The 17,269-nt window shown below is 38.8% G+C and overlaps 2 protein-coding genes across 5 annotated transcripts in view; one reads left to right on the top strand and one right to left on the bottom strand.

Annotated features, from left to right (window-relative positions):
• LOC126367787 (putative fatty acyl-CoA reductase CG5065) overlaps positions 1–17,269 on the top strand; it is a 576,419-nt gene that overhangs the window by 314,813 nt on the left and 244,337 nt on the right. The gene's annotated exons all lie outside the window — the stretch shown is intronic.
• The window catches only part of LOC126367777 (ecdysone receptor), a 431,491-nt gene that overhangs the window by 270,900 nt on the left and 143,322 nt on the right, over positions 1–17,269 (bottom strand). The window contains exon 1 of one of the 4 annotated variants that reach the window (XM_050011511.1): positions 1,636–2,063. The exons of the other annotated variants lie outside the window; for them this stretch is intronic. The gene's annotated coding sequence lies outside the window, so the exon portion shown is untranslated. Of the gene's footprint in view, positions 1–1,635; positions 2,064–17,269 lie in introns of those variants that run through there. 4 annotated transcript variants of the gene reach the window in all.

The following is a 17,269-nucleotide window of genomic DNA, read 5'->3' as shown; positions in this document are numbered from 1 at the left end:
GTCCGTTATCGTGTCTACAGCCAGCTACATGTCTATGTCTACGAGTGTGGTTGGGTAGTGTATCCAAATATCGGGGTGAACGAACTCAAGCACCTGCAATCGCGACGATTGTTGACACAACCGAGCGTCATGACGTCCTAAGTGATAATGAGTGCCAGTGCATCGTACTAGAGATTCGTTTACGTGTACAAGCATTACTCGTGTTTTGTTGTCTGTTTGCGTTCAGGTATTAATTTTGACGTTGTTGCTTAGCAAGTCACACTTCGCTGGATAAGTCCTCACTTCTGAAATTTAATTGGTGGGATTTTAGTTAATGATAATAAAGGTGCTTAGAGAATGAAATTTTGTAATTTTACGAACATCAAGATGAGATGCTTCTAATTTGAGACCAAAGATGCCACAATTAGAAACATAGCCGACGACAAATCGACCTCAGACTTTCATATTTCAATTTCCACGTTCTCCCATCTCTTCTCGAGTTTCAGAAATCGCTGGTTTATTGCGTTTTCCCGCGGAATCGGGGGCGCGGCCTTGTCCCAGTTTTGCAGATTGGCACATTTTTATCTACTCACTTTGAACTACGGCCAAAACGAACTAGCAAGTTTGATTGATGATCCCTTGAAGGTTTGCTGACCGCTGTTCGAGAGTGCTAGACGATAAGTGTTACCATTCAAATAGTAAATGTTTTATTTGGTTCTTACATTTAATTCTCGGGTTTCAGAACTGAACCTATCTAAGTATTGTTGAACTTTATCTTGTTTAACCCCTTTAGGACTTTAGCAAATACCTCTTCTATCTTCAAAGAAATATTCAGACTCCTGTTTTTCCTTATTGGGGCTTAGTCAATATTTTTTTCGTTCTGTTACTGAGTGAAGCTTTAGCACTTATTCTCTTGTAAGTAATGTAACTGTTGCAAAGGGAGTCCCTTATCCAATGAAGGTATTAGTATAATACTCTATTGCGCTCGGCTCTTAACTAATTCAATTTACAAAGACTAAGCTGTTTAGTGTTTACTATTGCAAGTTGTTGACTTTTATAATCTGAGGATAATCTGTGACATTTGCACATTTTGAAGGGTGCTGAGGTAAACTTTCGGGCAGAACTGTTTTCTTATTGGATTATTCTAAATTGAAACTTAATAGTTTCAAATTAATGTCTGACAAAAAGTAAGTTGGACGTATTCAATAACCTTGATTTAAAAGAAATACAAACAGGAATAAACATAAGTAACAATTGATAATAATGACAAAGCGAAAGTCGAGCATGAATAAAAAAACTGAATCAGTCAAAATAAATTATGTCCATGCATTCCAGCACCTCGTTGCCACTTCGCTCCGGTTTCCACACGCGTAATGAACTAAATCAGATCGACTGCATCCTCGTAATGAGTGAATCACGTCCAACCAAAATACTAACAAATGAATGACCGCATTTCTCTCAAGCGAGACGAGAGATATACTTTCGTGACACAACAAATCAGCTGTGCGGTCCGCGGCATGCGGCACCGGCGCGCCTCCACTCGTCGACAAGCGACACTTTCCAACTTGCACGCTATAAATATTCAACGGCCGCTATGCCAGACCCGCTCTCACCGGTCGCCTCACACCACATCCACTAGCCACTCGCGATACCCACCTAGATACAGTTTGGGCTCAATTTTGACGGCCCGCTCGCACACTCAGCCAGAAATACCGACGACTTGGCGGTCCGCGCGTGCACTCGCGCCTCTGTCTACTCATCCATCACTGCACATCCGCAGGCGAGACTCACGATTTCACTGTCACAGCACGCGGCCGACGGGCCAGCCCGGAGTCACGGCACCGGCACAACGCTCACAGTATCACGGATATCGTCACTGCCGCGAACCTCAGACGAAACTCGAGGTGAAACTGCGAAACCGCGGAGAACCGAAACTGCGGCGCGCGGGGACGCGACCTCCACGCTCGAGAGCGTGAGAGCCGTCGAAGCCTGAAAGGTAGCAGGTGTGCGTGGCGCAACCTAGTGCGGAGAGAGCTGGACGAGACGACGCGCGTGACTCGCCGCCGCCGACTGACGGGGCGCGCCGCGACGAGCCCGCCGCACCACCACACGCGCGCCGCGCACACTCGCTCGTGGCCCCCCCTCCCGGGCCGCCGCGCCGCCGCCGCAACACCACCGCCAGCTTCGCCGGACGCCGATCGCCGCCGATATTTCAAAGTCTCATTTCCAATTTGACTTTAAAATCTCAGTAACTCATGCGAGCCGGTCGGAGGAGCTGAATATTTACCAAAATAACGTTATAAACGGTCTTGTTGGACGGATTAGTTGCGCAGTGAATGGATAACGCGTGTAGAAACGCCGAGAGCGCATGCGCCACGCACACTCATACGAGTCGCCCCTGTGTTGGATTAGGTTTAAACAAGTGTGCCCTGTAGCCTGTACCTGGGTTAGCGCATCCAAACTGAGGATCTTGAATTGAAAACAAATCTTCCAAAAAAAATCTCTATTTACACGACCGAAAAAAGAAGTCGATCAGCTGTATATTAAAAGGAAATACATCGACGAGGTTAAAACAACATTAGATAATCGCGCATAGAAATAAGAAGTAGCGGTAGGAAAACAAGTCATTAACAAATCGAAGCGTGCAGTCCACGCGGCGGAGTAAGGTCATCGGAATGCTAGAGCGATGCTACGAATTGCGCAAATAGATGTTCCAATGAACTCGTTTAATAATAGCGTAGTGAGGGCGTCACTGCAGAGATGGAGTATACTAGTACAATACTAGCCACCTCGCTTGCTCAAGGTTGTAGGCATACGTACGCCGTCACGCGCGCCGCTCACGAAAAACTCGCTCATTGAAATTTGCTGAAATCTCTAAATACTAATTTAACTATTCGATAATTTTAAACAACCGATATTTTTTCAACTGCTTAAGTTCAAGCTGTAAAAACAAGAAATGCAGTCACTGAAAGCGAGATAACTTTTCGGATAGAAAATGAACAAAATGTAAAGCTGAAGCTAAATGTCCGAATGTATTTTGGGTATGAAGCAAAAAAGCGATTAAAAGTGACATTGAAGAAATGAATGATGAATTGACAAAGATGAAGCCCTCGGCAGTCGTCATGGTACGTCGACTTTTGGCGACAACAAAATTGTTCCTACATCGTACGACGTTGTTGTAATTAAAGTTCAGTACGGCAGATCTTTTGAAATTATTCTGTTTGATTCTCACACATCCAAAGTTATGAATAATTATGGCCGTTCATAAAAAAATGTTTTCCAAAATTTTAAAAATGTACTTACTAATAAATGTTTGGACAACTATATACTTTATTCATAAAATGGTCTCACGTTTATAGTCGTCGATGTAATTAGAAAATAACTTGTAGCCACACACGATGGGCAAGGCAAACCATCTAAGTATGTCTAAGTAAGTCTCCATTACATGTAATTGTCTTAGTGTTTAAACATTTTTATTGAGCTATAAAACTGATCATTTAAGTGTAAGTTTTGGAAACTGTTGATATGGCTAGTTAAAAAAAATGTATTCAAGTCAATAGTGATAATAACAACAAACCCAAACTGGACAAGCGTTGCTATGTAAAGTGTACGTTATTCAACTAAACATTCAGAAATGATTAGCTACCTATTTCAGTATCAGCGTCTTCTATTTGGAAAGTATATTTATAAAGCATTTAAATACGACGAATGAAAAAGTAATAATTCCAAAGACTGATAAATATGTACTAAGTTATTAATTTTAGAAGTTTTATTTTCTTTCATCTTTCTACCTTTTCAAAGGTCATATTGACTTATCTCGCATTATTCGAGGAATATGTACGTTTTGTCAACAGGGAGGGCTAAAATTATAGTCAAATAACGTAATTAAAAATATTCATCACATTAAAAATAAAGCTTTTGAAATTCAATATCCTTATAATGGCTGTTGTTTCGTAAACGCCTACGGACGAGAATAATTTAACATAAAATAATAATTTTGATGTGAAATACGCTTCCATAGTTTGCTTTTTTGATTTTACAACTGGTTAAACTGGTATAATAAACTGTGTCTATGTGATTTTAACAATAGAAGATGAGGCAGATACGCTGCCAACACCGTGTTACCATAGTGATAGCTTAAGGATGTAAATTCAAGGATGTTATTACTATTAGAAATGTAGGTTTCCAGTTCATTCTACATAATAAGTGATCGGTTTCTTTTTCCTTTTTTCGTAATAAAATCAACAAAAACAGCCTCGGCCGGACTGGTAGGTCGGCTTTAAACAAAAATAATAATGTTTAGAGAAAATTATTTGGTACTTACTACGAATTTCAAATTACGACAGAAAAATCTCGATTATTATTGATGTGTGTGTGTGTGGCGGCTCAGTAATAACCCTGACACCAGGGCTGATGGGGTTGGTAATTCACCTCACAATCCACACGAAAGAAGAAGAAGATTGATGTGAGCGGAGCCACAGGTCTTCTTCTCTTCTATCGTGCTCATGAACCCTGATGTCAGGGTTATTATTGAACCGCCAAAGGCCCCTGACATAACTCATGTGTAACGACTACTAACTTGCATCAGTAAGTAACCGGGACCACCGACTTAATGTATCTTCTGAAGCACAAATCATCTTACTTTGAGACAATCAGGTGATCAGCCTGTAATGTCCTAACCAAACTGGGATTACACAGATGATTTTTGTGATATGTCCCCACCGGGAATCGAACCCGGGATTTCCGGTTCAAGTGCTTAACGCTCAACCACTGGACCACAAAGGCCACAGATCCACAGGTGAACAAATGAAAGCTTATCCTAATTCATCGGTGTATGGTTCATCAAATAACAGCTTAGAATATAGACACCATGTGCGTAATTGCGTCTGTGGCCTAGTGGTTAGAGCTTTGGTATCTCGATCTGTTGTTCGATTCCCAATGGGAGAACATCACAAAAAATACTTCGTGATCCTTAGTCTGGTAAGGAAATAGCAAGTTGATTGCCTGATTGTTCGAAAGTCAAATGATCCGCGCTTATAGGGCACGTTAAGCATTTGGTCCCGGCTATTTTAGTACCCCGACACCAGGGTTGATGAGATCGGTCATTGACCTCACAGGGCACTAAAGAAGAAAAATTAGCACCATGGTGTAGTTGCAGGGTGTCTCTTGATCTCTTATAGTTCTGTCCATCCTGATAAACGAGTTTGTCTTGTATTTATTTTTAAAATGAAAATTACCACAATTCCTTCTCCTACTAATTTCCAATCTTCACCGATCACCAAAAATAACTCTCTGGCGTCATTTGCAAACAAGGCTTACTCTGTTCCATCAGGGTGCTTGTCCGTATCATGTGCGCAGGATTCTGTCCTGGGCAATCCATACTTCCGCCGGCGCCGCATTGCCAGAAACACTTAGCTGGGAACGAACCGTGAAACCGCTTGTGTGATGCCGTAAGTGCTCTGAAGTCTGGGCCTTGCTGGAATATTCGCTAATGACAATCTTAGCTTGTTAAAGCTAATGTGAGGGTAAAGTCTTTTTAGTGGTTGAGCTTTGGGCTCACAATCCGGAGGTCCCGGGTTCGATTCCCGGTGGGGACATATCACAAAAATTACTTTGTGGTCCCTAGTTTGGTTAGGAAATTACTGGCTGATCACCAGATTGCCCGAAAGTAAGATAATCCGTGCTTCGGAAGGCACGTTAAGCCGTTGGTCCTGGTTACTACTTGCTGTAAGTAGTAGTTACATGAACCATGTCAGGGGCGTTTGGCGGCGACACCAGGGTTGATGAGGTTGGTACTGCACCTCAGAAACCACACGATAGAAGAAGAAGTGTTGGGGCCTTAATACAATTTTGAAGATTCAATCCGGATAATTAACTTTTTATGGCACGTAGATTATGCACTTATTGTAGATTTGTTCCGAATGGCATTGACTATTCTAATCGTATCTATGACTCTAAACCAGTACATGATAAGGGAAGATTAGACAAGCTAGGTACTTTTTATTCCAAAATGATTAGTCTACTTACATAGTCTACTAGTCTACTTATGTATGTATGTATAACCCAGACCACGACTATCTTCTAAACATCACTATTCGGAACAATTTCAAAGAATATACCTATTTTCTGTTTCATACTCTTTAGAGCGCGCGAACTTTTATTTTTTCTATCATAATGATAAGAATGACAAAGCGCTTCTAGATAATAAAACCGTTAATAAAAAATAACAAAAGCAATCTTACAGAAGTTTTGAAGCGAGAGGGAGCGTTATAGGTAAAATGCTTCTAACTAAGTATGTCATAACTTGTCATTTGTCTTTCAGACGATCAATAGGCTATAAAACTTGTTATAACTTTTAACTTTTTAAGTGGATTAGGTAGAAGTTTCGATATTCTTCAGAGAAGAATGTGAGATGAAATTTAAGAATTCTATAAACTCAGATCTATATTTTTCACGGAGAAACACCGTTCCATTTTCATGTAAATATCTCGTTATTTACATGAAAATGGAACGGTGTCGAAAATAAAACGTCAAAAGTTAAACGTAAATCTTTCAGCGGTATGCGCGTGCGCAATGCGTGAAATTCCAAGCCATCTGATTAGCGGTGCAGTGACAGTTTGGCAACCGTGAAAAGTTGTTTTTTTGTGGAGTGAAAGACCTTTTTTATCTGCTAAAAGGTTGACGTTAATGTGATTAGGAGTCATGTTTGTCAGGAGTCAACCATTTTGGATCGGCGATCTGTCCTTATGCCCTTGTATAACTAAATGACTAAACTGATCCCGACGAAAGATACTGCCTGGCTACTTGTCATAAAACTGACAGAAGATGCTAAAAGATAAGTAGGTATGCATTTTTTTTTAACAATAAATTGGCAAATGCAAAATTTAAAAAGGGAGCTGTTTCTAATTTAAAACCGACATTCAAATTGAAAAGAAAAATATAAACTTTTACGATTCTGTAACCCGCGAGACATTTTCTTTTTGAAATCAAAAGGCTAACATAGGAGGTCCATTTCGAAAAATAGCGACGCATATTCAACCAATGGTGTGCCATAAAAGGACGTAGGGTCCTTGTGAATCGCCAGTACCATTGAATGGCAACCACGCTGATAGTTTGTAGAGTTGAACAATCTTTGTACTGCTGCCGACTCGACAAAGGCCTTTGATTGGAACGACCACATCTCCTGGACAATGCAACATAAAAGTTGATGTTGCTGCATCGTTTCGACTGTTTGGGAAGTTTTTACCGTTAATGTAAATGTACCTTTAATGATACAGCTAAACAAATAAATAAATAGACAAACTGAAAAGAGTGTAGCAGCTTTCAAACTTACTTGAAGAAGTTAGGTTATAGATAGATAAACTCGCCTCTCAAGACAGTAAATTATGTTAATTTCCAAAAAAAAATAGAACTGTAGTATTTTTTCACAGGAATTATAATTATGTAATTTCTAGGATAATTTTTAGGAAAAAACAAAAGCATGCCGTTTTAGTAAACATAGTGAAACATCGAAATCTTTGTTGCGTAATTATTTAAGAAAATCGTAAGTCAAATAAAAATAGTGTTTGACCATTTGAGACTGGTTTCTATTTAAGGTTGAAAGGCTGCAGTAGTTTTAAGCAGATGAGATGTTCAACAAAAATATATTTATCTAAAATGTGTCGATTCAATGTTATGTATGTTATCATTGAATAAAGATATTTTTGACTTGAGTTTGAGGGCAGAAAATATTGATATTTATAAAGCTTAATCTGTTTTTCTGGAAAACATTCCATACGTATATTATTATTTAAGTAGATATAATACGAACAGAGAGTTATTTTTCCTTCAAAACTGATTTAGCTGTGGAGTAGACATCCCAAATAAATCCACAACATGACACCTTGTCACTTGCATCATTGACTGTTTCAATCATTTTCATCTAAACAAATCTGTCTGTTCGTTGTTTGAGACCCCTTAGTGACCTCTGCAATGGTACGGCGGTACGGCCCCCTCGATATGGTACATTAAAGTGCAAGGTCAATGACCGAGCAGGGACGCCATCCGAACATTTTGAACTTGCTCATTAGAAGTTTTTTTTTAGACTGACTCATCATTTATACTGACTGTTTTTTTGTAATAAGGCAGAGGTACGTTCATCAAGTCACTCCCGAAATCAGAATAGGTGAGGCTACACGCACTTACTTAATAGAAGGTAATGATTTTTATATTTATAGCACTTAAGCACGGGTGCGTAGGGAAACTCACAAAGAGAAAATTTAAATAAGTACGAAAAAAAATTGACTTGGACGGGACTTGAACCCTTACAACACCAGCTCCTCCTCCTCGTCCATGCGAAATTATTTCGATCTATTGTATCGTTATTAAGCCGACGCGCGCGCCATCTATCTAGAATATTGAGTACTATTGAGTACTATTGAGTAGCTTTTTTCGATTTAAATTTTCTCTTCTAGGAGATAATTCAAGCTATTTTTGGTATTGGTACAAGGATAAATCTAATTGATGATAAATTTAGTTATTTGTTGTTATCAGTCTCAGATAGATAGATAAAATACTCAGCTACAAACCTATCAGTTGATTGCCTAGTATTTGCTGTCATATCCGAAGAGAGTAGGGAAGGAGTCACGTCAAAAAAGCTGCACCTGTGACCGGTGGCGACCACTCGTTACAGCAGTGTCTGCGACTCTCCACTTGTGGTCACTGCCGGCCAAAAAACGCCAAGATATGGTGTTCGAAGATCCCCTTAACCATGGGGAAGATTAGCAGCGCGATATTTGCCACTACCAGTAGGAAATCTCAATACCGTTAACGCAAAAATATCCTAGCATCTTCGGTCTTTTTGCATATCCACTCAGAACTTATGTAACTTGGCGACATACATAAATTCTAACTGGATATTTACATAATGACAAAAGATTCTACAATATTTTTGCATTTACGTATTGATATTGACTTCTGGTGTTCGAAAAACTACCCTTAACCGTTAGGTGTCCAACTACTATGTTTATTTATTATCATTTCCTTGCAATGTTATCGTAAGACCCCGCAGCAAAGAACGGGTTATAAAATGTAGTAGCCCGTCGGTAGCCCATTTGCGTCGATCCTTATGCTCTCTGAAAGATAAGCAGCAATACGTTCTAATTTTACCGTTTAGCTCCAGACAATGACTGAAATGAACTAGAACAGTTTATCTATGGGAAATACAACTAACGTAACGTATTCTGTAATAAAACCGAACGTTTATTTCTCGAGCATCCTGTCAGTTTGCTAATTAACTTTAAAACCGTTCTGAAAACAATTATGCATTTACTGTTACATAGATGCATTCTCTGGAGCGATTTCAATAGTCCGGATCTTCCAGAATTGCTCCTCTTTTATCGTGTGGGTTGTAAGGTAGATTACCATCCCCATCAATCCTGGTATCAGAGTTACTATTGAGCCGCCAAAGGCCCCTGACATGACTCATGTAACGACTACTTACATCAGTAAGTAGTAACCGGAACCAACAGCTTAACGTGCCTTCTGAAGCACGTATCATCTTACTTTCGGACAGTCAGGTGATCAGCCTGTAATGTCCTAACCAAACTAGGGATCACAAAGTGATTTTTGTGATATGTCCCCACCGGGATTTGAACCCGGGACCTCCGGATCGTGAGCCCAACGCTCAAACCATTGAACCACGGAGGCCGTCCCAAAATCGCTTCTTGGACATTTTAGGTTTAGCATCCCTCCCTCCAGCCAAAACCTTGCCGTTAGACGACGAAGCTCGTGTTCCGGTATCATGCCTGAAGAAACTGTTAGGGGAGAGAGCGGTCTGAATAGTTGTAATACTCTTGTCTGCCGATCAGTGCCTTGGTGTACGCACTGATGAGTCGACTTTGTTGCACTGCTTTCTCCCAGCCTATTCACTCTTCTTCATCAGATTTTTTCTAAGTATTAAAACAAAAATCGTCCTTACCTGTTATGTAATAGTGGTTATAACGCCATGTAAAACTGAAAATTGTGCAAGTACGAACGATGCAAAACAATTTTGGTTTGCTTTAGCTTAATATGCTATCAGACGCTTAGATTAGTTATTGGTAAATAAAATCAATTTACAAATTAGTGTTTTTTTTCAAGTACCGAAAGGACTTTACTCTCGCACAACAAAAAAGCAAGTTACTCATTTGGTCGTTCACCAAATATAGCCATACTAATCAAGATCATTAATATTGTGATGAGATTGCAGAGGAAGGCAATGACAAAGTTGAAGGAATTAAAAACTTTTGAATCACCAAATCCCTTTTCACCGTTAAAGGATTGCTGGCGATAGCGGAATCAGTAGCGTTTTAAAAAGGATTTTGTGTTTAAAACTCGTGATGTAAAGTTGGATTTTAAAGTTTAGGATTCCGTACCCACAAAACGTCCTGGATTTGATTGCGGTATAATATGTTGGCATATGTCTTCTTCTTTCGAGTTAGTACTTGCAACCAAATCTAAAAACACTAAAAAAATAATCTAATAAACATTTTAACATCTAAGTTTACGCTACTCCGGCTAACATTCAAGCTGTCTCCAATGCCGAAAGTAGATACATAACTTTACATGCCCTAGAAATTGATTAAGATAAAGAATCGTATTGTCATTAATTTAAGAGCCACGTTCTTGTCAGTGTAGCATTCTCCATGACACATTTTAGGGAAAAATAGGGCCCTGGATTCCTTCTTACCTCCCGCCCTGCTGTACTCTGTCTGGAGTACAGCAGTACTCTGTCTGACGCGAGTGGGATAGCGCCCAGAGTAGTTTATTTCAACAGTAACAGCCAGTAACTGCTACCCTCTGCCAGGTTCCAGGTCACAGTCCTTGTGACTTGCCCTTTCCATCCTGGATTGCCGTGCCGATGGCTCCCATCTCCGCCTCTGCAACCGTTGAGGTCTTCACCCGTATCCCTGGGCAACGGTTCTACTTTATACCCCGTAAGTCTGGGTACCGATCCGAACTCAGCCACATCTCACTCTAGTCTACTGAAGACCCCCGCGGCAAGGACGCGCCAAACAGGAATTGCCCCAGTGGAGGGCAGAGAAGATGACTCTGTCAGTAGGTCTGATTGATTGGACGACAGAGAAAAAGATGGCGTGACGAGTTCGATGCATATGATATCTTGGAAAGAGAAATACCCTAGATCGGGGGAGTGAAAGAAAGGGAGCGAGTCCTTTGCCCTGTAGTGGGATGGTGTAGGAATAATAAAAGGTCTGATTATTTGTGGTACGTCATTTAGTGTTACTTTGGTTACGGAACCCTCAAGATCAGTTGGTTTTGATTAAAGCTATATGCAAAGTACTGTAATGAATTTGACGAATACGGTATTGCTGTAAATAATTTACTCAAATGGTCACTGTTATGAATCTGGTATTAAATTGCGAGTAGTAAAAAGGATGTGAGGACCGTTATTTTTTTAAAAATACTTAAGTACTGTTTACGTCCATAAATTCATTAATTGTATATTTGATTGATTGTTTTTCTTAGAGTGTTCAATCAACACTTCTGTCTCCTGTGTAACGTACATCGGCGCCTGCGCAACCCACGCCCCGCCCCCGCTCGGTGTCAATGCATCGATGTACTCAAATAAATCAATATTTATTGCATTATAATCGTTATTTTGGAAGTTCACTACAATCTTTAGGGTCATCATAATATTTTGAAATTGTTATACTTTGTTACCTATAATGTTTCTTTATATTGATAAAATATTTTCAATTCTTCTCTTTAACAGTATTAATGCAGGTTTTGTTATGTATTTTAACTTGACATTATGATTAAGAGATAGATTTCATATACAACCTCCTTAGTATAAGTCTCCTTGCTATGTTTTATTCTTCTGTACGTATCGATTGTCTTTTATCTTTTTCTTCTTTCCCTATTTTCGCGGTAGCACCAGTCTTACGGCCATATAAGACTAAATTAACACCCCAGAGGGAGTGAGGTCGGAGCCCAATGCGACGTTGTACTATTCTTTATTCTATGTTGCATAATAGGATATGTAACTACTTTTACTAAGAGACGGAGGACTAATGGAGGTATGTCTAGGTAACTTACTTTATATTAGGTATTCATCCCTAATACTTAGGTACCTTTCAACGATCAATGTTCCAATGTCTGTCTGCCCGTGAAACCACATTAGTATTATGTTTTCAAAGTGATATATCAGAATCCATGCCAGTGTACCCCACAAAAAGTATTTTAATCCGATTATTAACAGCACAAATCGCAATTAAAATATTGAAATCTGCATTTATGTTAGAGCCATATTAAGTAATGATCGATGGATCGATCCGCCATAATGCGCTGCCAGCGATATTACAATAAAAAAACTCACGCGCATAAAAATGAATTATGAGTTGACACTTCAGTGTTGAGAAAAGGGACGATTTAATTATACCTTTACGTTAAGTTTTGTTCAAAAACACGTTATTTCTTGTTTAAAAATTAAATTACTAAGTGTCAAAATTATGAACCAATCAATTAATTAAATTGGTACCTATATTTATTGCCGGGTTATTAATGGGACACTTGTTAAGACTTAATACAACTGAATATAAATGTCTCAAGTGTCATTAAGTAAGCAGGTACCTATAAGTATAATTATATTTTCCCACAATTTCGGTTTACTTTTAACTACTAATAAAGGGTTAAAAGTACTTATACTTGTTTGTTCAAAATTACTACGTGACGCTAAAACTAATTCGCTTTTTAGTATTACGTTTTATCGAACGAATTAAACAAATTTAAAAAAGAATGTATTCATACGCGAGGTTTTACGTGGTAAGTAGGTACCTATTTGCTTATTCAATGAATGAAAAAAAAAATGTAGCGTACCTATCACAATAAAATCAATTAAGTAAACTATTTGTGGACTTTGGCGCCGTATCTGACAGACGCTAAACTAAGTAATAGCTTAGATTGACAGTTTAAAAAATAGTCCCAGAAAGAGTTGGAACTAATTTTACACCTGCCACGTCATTTCCCGTTGTTTTTGTTAAACTGATAGTCATAAAATAAATTAAAACTATAATATTTATTACAAAACAGTAGCGAATAACGTAAACGGCGCGCACGCGCGGCGCGATCAAGTTGCGCTTGCTAGACTATCGGCGCGCGCGCAAGTAGGATTTCCTTTTTAGTACACTCGTCCATCATTGGGTCAGTGTGCGGCTGCGACTGTTGCACGTTCCTATGCTTTATGAATGACTATACTTTTATTGCTTTCCGTAGCTATGTTTCAATAAGTATAATGTATAATAAATAAGTAGGCTAGATGACAACCTAGTCAAATGAGGTACTTTTTACAAAACGTCAAAATGATTAAATTAGGTATATGGCGTTTGTATGCTAATACGAAATGGTGTAGTCATAAATAAATTGTATCAATAAACGTGCCCTAACACCTGCACTATTAAAGATCTGTACGAAGCCACTGACAATGCCGTAAGCGTGGCCAATTATTGGTCAGCAAAAATTTAGCCTTGATCGCCATCGACTCGCAAAGAAGAATAAACGTGGTGAAACGTCGAGCACTTATTACGTAAAAATACATAATTCTTAATTAAAAATGTGACTGATTTTAGATAATCTTATACTAGCTTCTACTTTTAGATTAGCATTTATAATTTATCTGAGACCCAGTCTTCTACCCATATAAAGGAAAAAAATACTGATTGAAAGAAAGTTTCTTTTATTGTCTAGATAAGTTTTCTTGTAACTGTTTCCATGTTTTGGCGCAATTACGAAGGCTCGGTGACGTGTGGGCACTTACTTCATTTTACGATGGATGTACCTGACTTCCCCAATTGGGATATAGTCGTGATCTTATGTTACGTTTTTAACAAATTGTTTCATTTTCTAGTAGACAGATAAAAATCACCTACTAATAATATTATTCTGAATACTAAACATTTAAAGTATTTTTTATTTGTTGGCACGTTCAATTCATTTATTACTAATTGATAAGCGTAATTTGGGTACTGGCAGAATATCAGTGTTGGTGAGAGTGGGTACTCGTACCATATTCTTAGCAACAATATGCTGAGTCAGTCCCATTTTCCTGGGCAGTGTTAGCTACTAGTCACAAATTGTTAATCTTAATTTATGTAAATGCTTTTGTAACCTTCACTGTTTTGGGAATAAAGATATTCTATTTTATTTCTTTTTCGGTATATCAATCACTGTTAGTTATTTAGAGCTTCATATATTTTTGTTCGACAAACAAGTTTGGCCTAATTGAAATGTACCTATTTACTTATGGGTACAGTGATAAACATAATCTACATACTTTGTTTTTATAACACAAATTGGTCTTATTTTTTACACTACTGCATGCTAGTGCGACTATAATATTTATGTGGTTGTTTTTACCCACTTTAAAACAGAAGAGGATATTTGAGTCGAGGATCGCTCTAACTGGGCACCCTCAGGCCTGTTGTCTTTATGTACCGGGCGTACCCTTAACAGTATCAATTTCTACGGTCAAGTAGTTAATGTAGTAGTTCGTATCAGCGGTGGCTGCAAGTTGTCTTTGATTACTTGTGGCTCTGCCCACCCCATTAGGGATTACGGGCGTGAGTTTATGTATGTATGTATGTAAGTAGTTAATGCCATTAGAAGCAAACTTACAATAAGTCACGTCAAAAACCAAGACGTGGACGCAGTCGCTGGCGCAACGTTACTTTAATGTAATTTCTTAGCATAATCACACCCCGGACACTTTTTACAATACACCTCGTTGTACACAGACACTACACATTGACGTTATCGTAGACGCGCATCTGTGTGTGTGACTTCTGACCACACGATTGAAGACTAAGGCGATTCTCACACAGCCGCATGCATGTTCTTCCGTTGCTTGTAAGTATCTCCGTTTGTATAGAAAACACGCACGGTCTAACACACAGAAATTGCATCCGCATGAACGCGCGTGGATGCATTTTCTGTGTGTTTTCCGCTGTAAGACCGCTGAGGTAAACCTATCTCAGATGCTGTTGGGGAGCGAAGAGTTGCCGTTCTATACGTAGTATTATTCCTTATTCTATGCCACAATTTAAAAAGCTATTTAAATTCACTATTAGTTTTTAACGTGTAAGGTCGTACGCGTGTAGTAATTTGATTGAAATGAGATTCTTGGGTGTGAGCCAAACATCGAGCTAAGAGTGAAATCGTTACAAAAAGTCCTCTGACTTTTAATGTTATTAATAATATCTCTGAATCATTTTTTACAACACAAAATAATATTTTGATGATATTTCCAGTTTTTAGTACATCTTACAGTATGTAATTGGACTTATATTTTTTTTTTATATTTAATGAGGGATTTTCTAGGCTGCGTTTACCAAAAAAAATATAGATGGCGTTGTACAGCTTTAAAGTGATGATAACCTATTTTCTCATTACTCGGGTACATCATCATCATCAGCCCATTAACGTCCCCACTGCTGGGGCACGGGCCTTCCCTATGGATGGATAGGAAGATCGGGCCTTAACACGGGCCCAGTGCGGATTGATGGTTATTAACGACTGCTAATGCAGCCGGGACCAACGGCTTAACGTGCCTTCCGAAGCACGGAGGAGCTCGAGATGAAAACTTTTTTTTTGGCCTTATGAAGAACGTACATTAACCGAATTGGAGACGCCCTTAGGAAAGGCTTGGTATGATCTACACTGAACCGGCGTGCGTGTATGAAACAATTGATGAATGTGGAGGAAGCAAGAGAAGTTTGTCAGGTCAAAGCAAATGGGAGTCCAGAGTCTCTGCTTACCCCGACAGGAAATTTTCGTGAATGTATGTATGTATACATATATGGGTTATAATGGTAAAATCCACTGAGAGACGTAATACCACATCTTCATCATGTCCGTGCCACCCTAATCCTTTGGCGATTGAGCCTTTACTTCAACAATCGCAGGCCGAGCGCGTTAACCGCTGCGCCACCGAGCTCCTCAACTCGGGTACATAATGATTCAACACATGATGATGTTGTTGATTCATGGTATCATGATACGATGTAATGGCAGAAGCATAATAAAAATAATTTTTCCTTGATGATCACATTTTGTATAGAATTATGTTGCTACCTGTATTGCTTCTCTTTATTTTGATCAGAATAATAATGGGTGGAAGATTTGTTCTGTCTGGTGTAATAACAAGGGTCATCATTTATATCCAAAAACACAGATAAAAGATGCATATATTATGTCTGTTATCCATGAATTTAGAACGTTTAACGAAGGCAAATCTGTACAGCGCCATCTAGGTAAGTATATTGTTTTTGGAAACGTAGCCTGGTCAAAGTCCCTCATTGGTACGTAGTGCGTTATAATAGGGTTGCATATGGAATAAAAACACAATTTCTAAACCCATCCTGTCGGAGATGTGAAGGTTTGTACCTTTTCAAGCGTAACTAATAATGGTTATTTTTTATTATTCGTTAGGACATCCATGAAATAAAATCAATAAATAGGAGGTAAGTTTTTTCATTTTTAATTAAATATACCTATATTTAGTACATAAAAAAGACCTTAGCAAGAGAAGTGTGTCAGGATCGAAGCAAATGGAATTCTATAGTCTCTGCTTACCCCGGTGGGAAATAGGCGTGAGTTTATGTATGTATGTATGTAAAAAAGACCTACCTGGCCGTTAGATAAGGGCCACATCACGGTCGCACCGCCAACAAATTGTATACAATTGACATCTTGGGGGGTTAGCTAAGTTCCAAATGATTACGACAATCGACAGTGACAGTGATAAAAATGTATGGGATTGACATGCCATTATGTCAAATCCATACATGATGACCATGAGATGTGGTAACATTTATACATCTGCATACATTTTGATACTTTTAACTGTAATGGCGCCGCTATATTCTAAAGACACACAGGCAGAGATATACCTTATGAAGCTTAGGTTTTGTTAAGTCCCACACTTTGGGTACAAACCCCTATTCCCCATAGGTAGGCAAACTTATAATTATCATGGTCCAATAAGTAATGAATGCCATTTGTGGCAAATCTACAATAAGTCACGTAAAAAAAAAGTTCATCATCATCATCTCCCTAGCATTATCCCGTTTTTTCACAGGGTCCGCTTACCTAAGCTGAAGATTTGACAGTTCCCGTTTTTTACAGAAGCGACTGCCTGTCTGACCTTCCAACCCGCGCAGCGGAAACCAGCCAAAAAAAAAGTTATCATGGAATATATTTTATTAAAATCTTCAACAATTTTACATGCAGACTGTAAATTGCTAAGACTATTTATAAA

This window comes from Pectinophora gossypiella, chromosome 6 (assembly GCF_024362695.1).
Source record: "Pectinophora gossypiella chromosome 6, ilPecGoss1.1, whole genome shotgun sequence".
Taxonomy (NCBI): domain Eukaryota; kingdom Metazoa; phylum Arthropoda; class Insecta; order Lepidoptera; family Gelechiidae; genus Pectinophora; species Pectinophora gossypiella.
This window is presented reverse-complemented; position numbering and strand designations above follow the sequence as displayed.